Source organism: Molossus molossus, unplaced genomic scaffold, assembly GCF_014108415.1.
Source record: "Molossus molossus isolate mMolMol1 unplaced genomic scaffold, mMolMol1.p scaffold_m16_p_10, whole genome shotgun sequence".
Taxonomy (NCBI): domain Eukaryota; kingdom Metazoa; phylum Chordata; class Mammalia; order Chiroptera; family Molossidae; genus Molossus; species Molossus molossus.
Window position 1 is genome coordinate 42,233,050 of NW_023425345.1, and position 12,872 is coordinate 42,245,921.

At 35.8% G+C, this 12,872-nt stretch overlaps 1 non-coding gene across 1 annotated transcript; it reads right to left on the minus strand.

Annotated features, from left to right (window-relative positions):
• Nucleotides 1–1,027: 1,027 nt before the first annotated feature.
• Nucleotides 1,028–1,131, minus strand: LOC118624906. The gene has a single exon (XR_004958559.1). It is a non-coding gene; the product is annotated as a small nucleolar RNA U13 (small nucleolar RNA).
• Between the last annotated feature and the right edge of the window lie 11,741 nt (nt 1,132–12,872).

A 12,872-nucleotide genomic window follows, 5' to 3' on the forward strand; every position in this document is an offset into this window, starting at 1 on the left:
CTGTGGATCCTAATAAAGGCATATGCCCCAGGTCCTGTCTCTATCTACACTCTGCCTTTACCTCTCTATGTGACCCCTTGAAGCATGCCATGTACTTCCTCCAGGACCTGTGAGTAACAAACTTCTCTATTTCAGTTTCTCTTGTGATCTATTTTTGAGCCACAACTCATAATCTGACACCCTCTGCTCCACTGAACAAATGTTAATGTCATAAAGTCATAGCAAAGCCTCATGATACTATTTTAGCAAAGAGTTAGTTATACATGGAAGTTATTCAGTGGTGCCTCCAGGAAAACTTTTTAAAAGATACCAACTTGTAGGTATGTTTTACCATTTGTTCTTCTCTCTTCCTTAAGACAAGGCCTAGAGATAGAGCAGCCAGACATGTCTATGAGGCAACGAACACAGTAACAGCACACTTCATATACAGAATATTGGAATAGAAACACAGAAAGAGCTTGGGTGTCTGGTACCATTGCTGAGCCACCAAATCAATCCTGGACTAGCTATCTTAAGACTTCTAGTTTTGTGAGACAAGGCCTAATACTTAGAGAAGAATAAGGCCCTCTAAACAAAGACTTGCACATATAATCAGAAGACCTAAATTATTATACCCATTACAACTGCAGAATCATTTAAAACATGGTGAGAGCAGCATCAAATAAACCTTAGAATTGTGTTTATATTCCATTTCTATTATATAATGACTAAAGTACATGTTGTATAGAAATTAAACTATGTTGTTTCAGAAAACTACATCTTCATGGCCTTTGCTCTTTTTATAAAATTGCATTATTTCCTTGATAGATGATACATACAAATGGTCAAAATGAAAAAGATGTAAGAGACTTTACAGTGAAAATTAACTCCCTCTGCTTCCCACTTCCCTGTCCAGAATCAAGCATTGTTACCAGTTTCTTTTCTTCTCCTTCTTCTTTTCCTCCTCCTCCTGCTCTTCTTCCTCCTCCTTCTTCTTCCTATTTTGTGTGTGTGCTGCTGTTGCTGTTTGTTGTTTGTTTGTTTTTCACATCAGACAAGCCATGTGCCAATGTTGTAACGAGGTATGACAGAGGCACATCTCAAAGAGGAGCAGGAACACCCAATCATCATGCTTACAAACTACAAAAGGATCACCGGTTTCTTGAGCAGCCTTCTCCAGAGCTAATCCTTGAATTTACAAACATGTGTATGAAAGAGTTTCAAGAAGAGAAGAGTGAAAAGTGGCAGTCCTGCCCAGAGACTGAAGAAGATGATGACAGAAGAACTTTGGAAACATGGAAAGTCACTGGCCACTCTGACAAGTTTCAACACAGGCAGACATCAGATGAGAGTGTGTTGAAAAAAGCACAGAGCAGCTTCTTTAACTTGCTTGGATTAAGTAATAAACTGAAAACTCACATTTACCATATATAGTTCCATTAGACTTTTAATAGCAACACATCATTATGAACTTAAATAATTAGTAAATCATTTTAAGCAAGTTCATTAAGCTTTTCCACAAAGGGCAAATCAAGAAATTACACTTAGAATGTCAATAGGCTTGGGAGAAAAATAATTAACATTCAAGAGATTAAAAAATTAAAATGGACATTTCTTTTCTAACCAGTAATAATGAACATATTCATAAATATATTAAGAGACTACTTTAAAAGTAGTACTTCATCAGGCCTTCTTCACTGATCATTTTGTTTCTCGTTCCATATGTTCTTTCATTATCCAATTCATTCTCATGGTTTCAACTACCTACTTTCCTCTGAAACCACAGAATCTAAATCCCAGTCTGCCTCCCTCCTGTGAAACAAATTTACATTAAGAACTTTCTGGTAGGCAGTACTATATTTTCCCATACTCAAATGCCTGTAAATGCAATATGTTTATCATTGAACTCCCTTTCCCCATCAAATCTGCTATCTCATCCCCATTCGGTAGCCTCATGAGTTACACTATCACCCATCTAAGTGCCCAAGACAGAGACCTGGGAGCTAACTGTGACCCTTCCTTTACTCTTACCCCACTTAGCCAACAGCAATTATCCAACTGTGTTAACTCTGCCTCCTTAATACCTCTCAAATAAGTCTTGTATATGACCATAGGACTCCATTTTCATTGCCTGGACAAAAGCCTTCTTTGTTTTTGACCTAGATAATAGCAATCACTTCCATTATTTGACTTTTAAAACTATTTTTAATACGTTGCCTGAATTATTTTTCCACGACTTGAGCCTAATCATATAGTTGTCTTCTCAAAAGACTTCACTGCTGCCAGGTTAGATCCAGACCTTAGCATGACAGGACAGCCCCTCGACCATCTGGCCTTGATTTGCCATCACCTGTGCATGAGGACGTGTGCCCACCACTTTTTCGGCTACCTGGCCTGCCCTTTTCTACTCTACTGCTGATTAAATAATTTTAATATACTCCCAGAAGGTAGCAACACTTTAATATACTCCCAGAAGGTAGCAACACTTTCCCCAGGGAAAATGGAAAGTTGATATCATAATGTATGTCATAAGAGCTTCGTAAATGCAAAAGCACCATGGAAATATGTTTAATTTTACTAAAACTTTTTGAGAAGATTAAGTCAGAATTGCCCATAGTTAAGCATCTGCTAATAGGTTTGTTTAGAATCAGGTGACACTCTTTGAGGTCTAGGTCCTATGTTTCATAGCATGACTAATATAAACAACCAACAGTTCAAATCTCCTTAGTCCATGAAGCCAGAGGTCAGCATTCACCTCAGATATATGAAACAGAATGAAAATTCCCCAAAGGCCTGATCTCAGTTCCAGGACACGGGTAGCAATAAGATTTTCAAAACTAAATGAACTGCAAAAGGATTCTGTATTTGTTCAGCTTTGAAAACACTTTTCAGAACTTCTGGGAATCCTAACACAATCTTCACAGATCAGTCAACAGTTCAGATTTCTAAAACTTTCCTTTCTCTTTTATTTTGGGAGAGAAATTAATGTTACAAAGTGTATGTATTCGTTTGTACACACCCTTTTTATCATTAATTTCCCTCCAACTGAATTTTTTTTTTTTTTTAATCCTCACCCGAGGACATTTTTCCATTTTTTGCACAGATAGAGTGGGAGGGAGAGAAGGAAACATCAACGTGAAAGGGACACATCGAGTGGCTGCCACCCACACGACCAACCAAGGCCGGGGACAAACTGCAACCGAGGTACATGCCCTTAGCCAAGGCCGGGGACAGACTGCAACTGAGGTACATGCCCTTAGCGGGAACCGAACCCGGGTCTCTCCAGACCGCAGGCGGACGCTCTAACCGCTGAGCCAAACCGGCCAGGGCCCTCCAACTGAATTTAAACCCTATTCCAGAATTCTTTTTAAGAGTTGTTTGTTGTTTTTTTATCCTTGCCCAAGGACATTTTTCCATTTTTTGTTCAGACAGAGTGGGAGGGAGAGAGAGGAAGAGAGAGAGAGACAGAGACAGAGACAGAGACAGAGACAGAGACAGAGACAGAGACATGAAAGGGACACATTGAGTGGCTGCCTCCCGCATGACCCAACCAGGGCCGCGGACAAACTGCAACCGAGGTACGTGCCCCTAGCAGGAACCAAACCCAGGCCTCTCTGGACGACAGGCCGACACTCTAACCACTGAGCCAAACCGGCCAGGACAAGAATTCTTTTTAGAGGCAAGTTAAAATGGTTATGGGGAGCTGAACCATGGAGAACCAAGTGGATTTGAGCCATGGGGTTGGGGGACTGTTTAGAAAAGACCAGATAAAGCAGTTGAAATATTTGCAGAGGCAGCTTTCTTATCGCTTTAAGATATAAAATAATCCAAAATAGTTTCAAGGTATTTTTTCCATAATATTATTTCTTTTTTAAAAAATATGTTTTGCTTTATTGGTTTTTAAAGAGACAGGATGGGAGAAGGAGAGATAGAAACATCAATGAGAGAAAAACATTTATTAGCTGCCTCCTACACACCCCCTACTGGGGATTGAGCCGGCAATCTAGGTGTGTGCCCTGACTGGGAATTAAACCAGGGACCTCTTGGTGCTTGGGATGATGCTAAACCAACTGAGCCACACTAGTCAGGCCTTAATATTATTTCTATGAACTTTTAATGTGTTTTTTAGAACTGAAAAACTTATTAGGTCTGTTTGGATATGTCAAACAAGAGAGGAATTATGTTGTTATATTTATTAAAATATGATCCCTTCAAAAGTTAATATCAAAAGTAATTAAAAAATTCACCCATGATATTCCTGGATTAGTTTTAAGTACATAGTAAAATAAGTTCAAACTGTACTAGAAATAGTAAAGCCATTTTACAGCAACATAAATGTACTGAACTTGCCTCTTCTTAAATTGATGTTTACGGTTCTTCCCCAAAGGAATGTTTATCTATTCCATTGCTCTGGGAATCTGACATAAATCTAGTTTTAAATGTGAGAAATGATTAATTTGAATAAAATATTTGTAGACATAACCTTAATCAGCTCTTCTTAAGCAAACTATTCATGTTGCTCAACAAGAATTGAGGGCCAGCAGACAAAAAGGTGGAATTGTATTAGGTGCAATAAATGTTTTGATAATGATGATCTAAATAAACTGGCATTAAAAATGAGATCTCATTATTCCATAGGCCTTGGTTTCATCCTGGAAGTTATCTAGTGACATTTACTGGGGCTGCCTATAGAATACCACATAAATCCCAATGGAAAACAATATTGATTATAACATAGTCTACATTTTCCCAACTAGAAGAGCCCCTTATAAAAAGTTGTGTGTCCCATTTGAATTAAGTGAAATAAACAAAAATTTACTTATAACATGTATTAATTTAAACAGAATATTTAACACAATAGTAATTGGTGAGTATCACTTTTTCCCACCTTGACATTTCATCAAATGATTTTATTTAAATCAGCATATTTGATGTCAGTGCCCTTATCATTACCAATTAAACTTTTTGAGACATCTAACACTGTTGCCCAAAATACATGTTTTCATTTCCATCTAAGTTGTTAGACAGGAAGCCTTTGGAACAGGAAATGCCATCACTGGAAATTCCAGATCAAGCCATACTGATCTTTGCATAATATTAAGACACTATAAATAAATTAGTTCAGTAGATTTTATTAGACATTTCTACAATGTTACTGTGTTCTGTGACATGGAACATACACCCAAGAGAATACATGTGACACAATACATCCAGGGATAATTGTTGTTTCAATGCCAATATTTCTGCTCTTATTTTTACTGATTTAACCAGATGACCTCTTGTATTAAGCATTAGTTGGGGATATTTCATGATACTGTACTTTTCTCCAACAGTACTTTATTTTTTTCAAATAAAATAATTGAAACAATGTCTATAATGAGAAACTTTACAAACACTTGAATATAATACAAACATTTTTTGAGTGATGATGTTGCCAAAAATTTTATATTTGGACATATAAATAAGTAATTTACTAAATGATAAAAATAGTTATAAATATAGTTTCCTTGACAACATATAAATTTATATTTTTATATCAGTGTTGAATAATTAAATTGACTATTCTCTTTTTGTTTTTCTACCAAACTGAATTCTAAACAGCCTTTCTATCCAGGTCTAGTCCTGCTATTCTTCATAAAGATTCTCTATTTCAGCCTATAGTGAGCTCTCCCTTCTGAGAATTCCCACACAATTTCCTGTATATATTAATAATTTATAACTTATACTGTTCTGTATTTTTTGCCAATTCTTTCATGCTAAGTTTAATTTCTCCACTTTGTTGATTTGATTGATACCTTATCTCACACTACTTTTTTTATCCTGTACACCACTTACTATACTGTTTTTCATAGCAGAATTACTCAATAAGTGTTCATTGATTATGACCTATATTTAGTCACTTTCAGAAATAAACATCTTTGATTGACTTGTGTGCAAATGGCTACACAGATTAATCAAGGCCATCCAGATCTATTTTACAGAAAACCAACTGATGCTTGAATGAAATCGATGGAATACTTACTCAGACATAAATAAGCTCCTGCATTTGCACTGCTGTAAAAATGGCAGAATAAGGTACCAAAAAGTATCTAATGTTTAATACTGAATGAGAAATCACAGCACTTTCTCTCTCATTTCTATCAAAAGTAAGGAACTTCTGACACACATAAATGGGAAGACTTTGCTGGCTGAAGTGCAAATTTACCAAGTGTCATTCTTTCCTCAATTTTTTTTTTCTGGAGCAGATATTGTTAAATATTTTCTCCATATATTTTAAATATAGACATATTAGTGGATCTTTACAAAAATATATTAGCTCCAACAATATTACTAACAATTCTTTTGCATCATGATAAGACTGGAAATTATTCTCATTTAAATGAGGAAGAGATAAAAAATAAATAAATAAATAAATAAATAAATAAATAAAGTGTTTGAATCATAGTGAACAATACATATGCCAAAGAATCCCAGAAATATTTCAAATTATTTCAAGAAAGCAGATCATTTTTATAACCTGTTTTTCCTTCCCAAAGAGGGTTATACCACAAAGTCTGAGTGAGCTGGTCACTGACATCACAACTAGCTTTGCCTTCAGCCAAGAAGAAAGATAACTTCCTACTGGACCATACTACAAACTGTCTCCTCGCAGTACACAAATGTAACAGATTAGGAAAATGCTTAGTTAGAATTATTAAATATAACATATAAGAATTTCACTAATAAACACAAATACCTTCCTATAACGTAGCATGTAATGAAAACTGCATTATCGCTGAAACAACCTAATTGCCACAAATATGCTATAAGCTCAGATGAGAATCATGTTCACATTTATCTTTGTAATTCTTACATGCATTTAACTCTAATCTATTAGCATGTTGCATTCATAGTTTCCAACAAAAAGTTATTTTTATCTTTTTCACATCTTAATAAAATATCAAAATCTAGTATATCAGCAATACTTGTTAAATTATTAACCTACCACTACATATTTTGTAGGTAAACTTTATGGGTTTTTATTAATTGGCTGTTTATTGTTTGCCTTTAATTACAAGACTTCACCTAAAAGAAAATAGTGCTCTTTACCCTTTGGCGGTTTAAATTTTACTCCCATACTTCAGTACAGGTAGCTAAACCTCTAATGTGAATTTTACCCTCTCTGTCCAAAATTCCTTTCTTTACAAACATTCTGAGGAGGTTTGAAGATTGTGGCTGGTTATCCACAGAGGAAATAATCTGTCTCATCTGTTCTCCGTGCCACATCCTATTTTGCCATGACCAGTTGTTTCATTTCACTTCTAAAACTCCAATGCCTTTCAAGAGAATCATGGTATTATTGTGACCTTCATAGGTTAAAGGCATTTCTAAAGAAATCATTAAAAATGTGCTGTTTCCTAGAATTTCATGAAATAATTTTATTTCCATACATATAATAATGTCAGGAAATGTGAGATTTACCTTCCTAGAAATAAAAAATATTGATACCTAAAAATTATATAGATTGTTATGAAACGTGTAGGAAACCTTACGTATGGAAGTGCAGGGTTTGACACATGCATTTCCTCCATAGTGAAGCTAGTAAGTAAGGATTTCTTTCTCCTAAGGGATGTAAAACCACTCAGAACGAATGCTAGGTTTCCTACACAGCATTCATAGAAGGGCTAAGGAATAGGAAAATGAATCCTTCTGTGCTTTTGTTTTAAAATATTAAAGATGCCATATTTTTTTCATGAAATTTTATGGAAAAGTTAATATTCTCAGGATAAACAATTCTTGCACAGTTCTCTTTGGCCATGTGTTTCAAATATATAACAAACTAGAAACTTGTCTCTAGTGCATAAAAATAAAGTCATGAAAGCAAGTAGTACAAAAATAACTATACACGATGTGGCAGGACTAGAGAATATAAAATATTGCACAAAGTTTTTAAAGCCAAGTTTAAGCATTTTAATGACATTCCTTACTACTTCCTCTTATGAGTTATAATTTAGTGTCACTATATTCACAATATCATTAAGGATTTTTCAGTCCCTGAATACTGCCCTGCAGTGTCCACTTATCAATGAATACAAATATGGGACATTTTCACAGATTTGTTATACTTTCTCCTATACATTTTGCTTTTGTAAAAATCAGAGTCAATACAAAGTTGATTCATGGGATTTAAAAGTTTGTCAATACAGAGAATGGTCAAATCTAGCAGTGGAAAGCAACGGAAAGAATATGGCCTTTGGAATCAGATAGAGATTCAAATCCAAGCTTCATTTAGTAGTGGTACTAATTTGGGAAAATTACTTATATCTCTGACTTCTAGTTCAATCATCTGGGAAATGTTCACCATAGGATTTCTATGAGCCACAGACAAGTAATAAATTGCATACAAAATATACTTAGCACATGGGGAGGGGGGGATGCTGTAACTACTACCCTTGTCGTTTACTCTGAAGTGTGTTGAGCAAAGGTGATTCCACATCTGGTTAAAAAGCTGGTTATATAGCTAGTATCTAAATCATACTGTATATACATGCAACTTATTGTTTGACTGGCAATTTCAATCCGAATACTTCTTTTTGAGAAAAAAAGTTAAGGAAGAGAATACACTAAAAGTTGCTCCACTTACAGTCTAGGTGTTATGGGCTGATTTGTTCTCTGCACCCCTTAAAATTCAAATTCCACTACCTCAGAATGTAACTGTATTTAGAGACAGGTAGAAAAAGTAATTAATATAAAATGAAGTCTTAGGGTGAGTTTTAAATCAATACATCTGTTGTCCTTTGAAGAGAAAATTTGGACACAGAAACAAAATTTGGTCACAGGGAAGACAACATGAAGACACAGTGCAAAGGTGGCCCTCTGTGAGCCAAGAAGAGAGTCCAGAGAAAACAACTCTGCACACACCTTTATCCTGAACAGTGAGAAAATACATTTGTGTTACTTCAGCCTCCCCAGCTGTGGTACTTTAGAATCCTAGCAGACAAACGCACTTGGAAAATACTTTTTGCCTTGTAACAGTGGATCAAATTTTAATGTGTTCCAGTAAGTAATTTTCATAGTTTTAATTCATTAAGTCAGATTGTGAAAGCAATATTATTCTTACTCCTAAATTATGAAAATATTTAGAATTATAACTCTTCATATTGAAAACAATACATACCTAAAGGAACTTTTTATTCTTATTTAAGGACTCCAACTGGCAACATAATTCAGTTGCAAGTAACAAGTTCTTGGAGAGCAGAGATGTGGGTGGTGGTGTCAAAAGGGAGGCTTTTCAATGCTGAGATGGAGCTAAGAATAGAACTTTTGCATTTTGTTGTGAAACTGGAGACAGCATATTAATGGAAAATTCTTGAAATAATTATGGGAGACAGCCTTTTTGTGTTTTATGTGAGTAGCTTAGAGTATTAATTTATTTCCATATGGTGACTCTCAAATACATAAATCATTTTCACCCCAAAAAGTCTATTTCTGTGTGTAGCATTTTTTGTTTTCACTAGTGAGAATATTGTTTAGTCAAAGTCTATAATCATTCTGTCTCAAGACAAATCAAAGCCAAATAAATGAAAGTAAGTAAAATATAAAACTATTCAAAAACTCAGTGGTAGGTACGGCTGTCAGCTTCCATGATCATGTTCCACACTCTATTTCTTTTCCATGTTGATTACAAAGAAAATGAATTTATGATTTTCTCTAAACATATACCTCTAGAGAAATGAGTCTACACAAAAGTCATAATTATATAACAATGAATTCTGATTTGTATGTCCAAAAGTAAGTTCCATCTTAATTACCATAACTCACTAATATGGTAACACAAACAATATCTGTAGCTCCTGGCTGTGACAACGAAAACGCCTGAATGTGTCCACCACATACTCAGCCATGCCAACGTTCCTGGCCAGAGTGACTTCCTCCTTCCCCTCAGCCCTTACAGGAGATCAGTTCATCTCTTCGCCCATGGACTCCAGGCAACGTTAGGGACTGGAATGAGGTAGCAAGCTGAAAACAAAGGAATTGGGGAATATTTCCACAATGAACAGTGAATATCTTAACCTTCTTCTCCATACCTGTTCCCAAAACAACTATAACTGTGTGCAGGAGTCCAGATAATTCTTTTTTGGAGAAACTGAACTACCTCAGATATATGCTAGTCCCCCAAGGTTGGCAAGCTGCCCGATCGCCCTGGAATGAAGTCCACCAGTCAACAGACCCCATCTCCACTCACTGATCTTCCAACGTGCTTTTTAGCATTTCAGTCTTGAATAGGAATGGTTAGCCAAGGAACTACCAGACACACATCTGAGGAGGAGCTTCAGCTTGAGAGAGAAAGGCCAAAACAAAGGGGGAAAAGGGGGGACCTGGAGGAAATGATGACAATAAATAAAGTAGAAAATTTCAAAAAGAGAAAACCCTCTAACCATATCCTTAGAGAAGAGAAGATATCATGCCCATAAAATCCAAATAGGGATGAATAAAAAGGAAACCAACACTGGGCAAGAAAGAGCCCTGTTTTTTTAAATATGATAAGAAAAAATATTTCAATAGAAAGATAGATATATAAGATCAAGAAAATCACTAAGAAATACGAGAAAAAAAGTGAGGGAAATCTAAAAATTATACAAAGAGAGACAATATCTCAATATGAGTTCGGAACAGGAAAACAAAGGAGAAAAAAGTATGGAAAACAAAAGATGTGAAATACTTTCCAAAGCTCAGGCCTGGGCTGGCAAGCCTACGTCCTCTCCAGTGACGGTAGGCAAAATGCTTTACCTCTGGGTACCTCAATTTCCTCTGTAAAAGGAGGGCAATGACGATGCTTTTGTTTGCTTGGTATGATGACTGCTCACCATGCGGACACATAGTAACCACTGGATGAAAGTGGCCAACAAACAGATCCCTGAGGACTGTTGAGGCTGCTGAAGAGCTGACCAGGTTATCTCAGCTGTGGGTCTAGCTGAGAAGCGGAAAAGTATATGCCTACAGGGTCAGGTGGAAGACTTAATGGGTTAGGAGCGATGGATGTTGGAAGGCAGGCATGCACTGTGTGAATGACGGACTGTGAAAACATATGCCACTAAAAGGAACAAAAACTTTTCAGCTCCATTTTATTTGACCATGCAGAAATATAAGCCTTCTATATCAGATTCACTTTTTTTAGATCACCTGATTTTCTAATCATCTCATTTAAGTCATAACAAATTTACAAAACATTGTGCAAGACAAACAGGACCCATTTTCAGCTGAGTGCAGCCCACAGCTTCCAATTTATGGTCTCTCAGGATGTTAACCTGAGCAGAGATTATACCTACAATCTTGCTCGGTGTGGCACTTAGTAAAAATATCACACCCAGTGAAAACAGCCTTATTACTATCTATAAGAAGGACTACTGCATGAGCTGTTATTTATTGGTAACATGAAAATAGCTGTTTTTGAAGCTAATGGTATTATAGAAAGGGACACAGTAATTTTTAGAAGTTGTAAGAACAAGTATTCTTTAATATTCTAAGCACTGCTTAGAGTTTTTTAATAACTGAAGAGTTCGTTGATAATCTTACTTATTGGTATAATTTTCCCCTATAACTCTGACATTTACTAAAATGCGAGATTTTAGCTTCTGTAATCATAGATAATCTTGTAAGTCATCTTCTAAGGTCATTTTAATGTTTTTGAGATATTGCAGCTAATTGTCGAAAATACTTAAAGTCACAGGCAATATGTATAACAGATGGCAAATAGAGTAAAACATTGACGACAAAATGCTTTTTTCTTTGACCTTGTAAATTTAACATGTAGAAACAGAGAAAAATTGAATATCTGTTTAAAAGTAATAAATTACCACTTCTCTGTCCACCATTTAAAAAAGATATTAACATAATCAAAATGGGTAATATTATAAATCAACTATAATTTTTTAAGAATAGATAAATATAATCAAAATGCATTTGGGCTGAATTATAAGGACCACTCTCTAGAAAATAGTTTTATCTGTGAAACAAAAACTTTCTTAATCTCCCAAGCAAACCCTGGGCATAGTGTATGTGCAGACAAAACACATCAGTGATAGCTATAGATGAAATGACCATGAATACCCATTCCAAAGATAATTTTAAAGTCTTCAAATGTATAATTATTAAGCAGAGTATTATACAGACTTAAAGAATATCTTTGAACCTTTAAAGGCATATAACCTAAAATCACAAGATAAACAAACATTAACAGTAAACTACTCTCTAAAATTCTAAGTGTGTTCATTAAAATCTGTGTCTTCTAGCATTTTTTTTTTAATGTATTATCACTAATAGCCAATGTTTCCATTCAGACTTTTTAGAACAGAGTTTGTCTGCAGACCAATCCAGCCATGCCCCTATGCTGACTACTGTTTAATGACCGCTTCCTCTTCCTACTACTGCAGTGAAGTTGAGTCGCTGTGACTGGGACCATAGGGCCTACAAAGCTCAGAATATTTACTATGTGGTTCTTTACAGAAAAAAATTTCTGACTCTTTAGGGCAAAAATTATTACTTATCCCTTTTGGTAAATATACTCCTAAGAACAGGAACACTTCTTTTATTTCTTTCATGTAATCCACAGTATTTAATTATTGGGACAATCGCCTCTCTTTTTTTTCCATCCTTACCCGAGGACATTTTTCCATTTTTGACTCAGATAGAGCGGGAAGGAGAGAGAGGAAGAGAGAGAAACATCGATGTGAAAGGGACACATCGAGTGGCCGCCACCCACACGACCCAACCAGGGCCGGGGACAAACTGCAGCCAAGGTACATGCCCTTAGCGGGAACCGAATCCAGGTCTCTGTGGACCGCAGGCTGATGCTCTAACTGCTGAGCCAAACCGGCCAGGGCAATAGCCTCTCTTTTTAGGACAAAGTGATA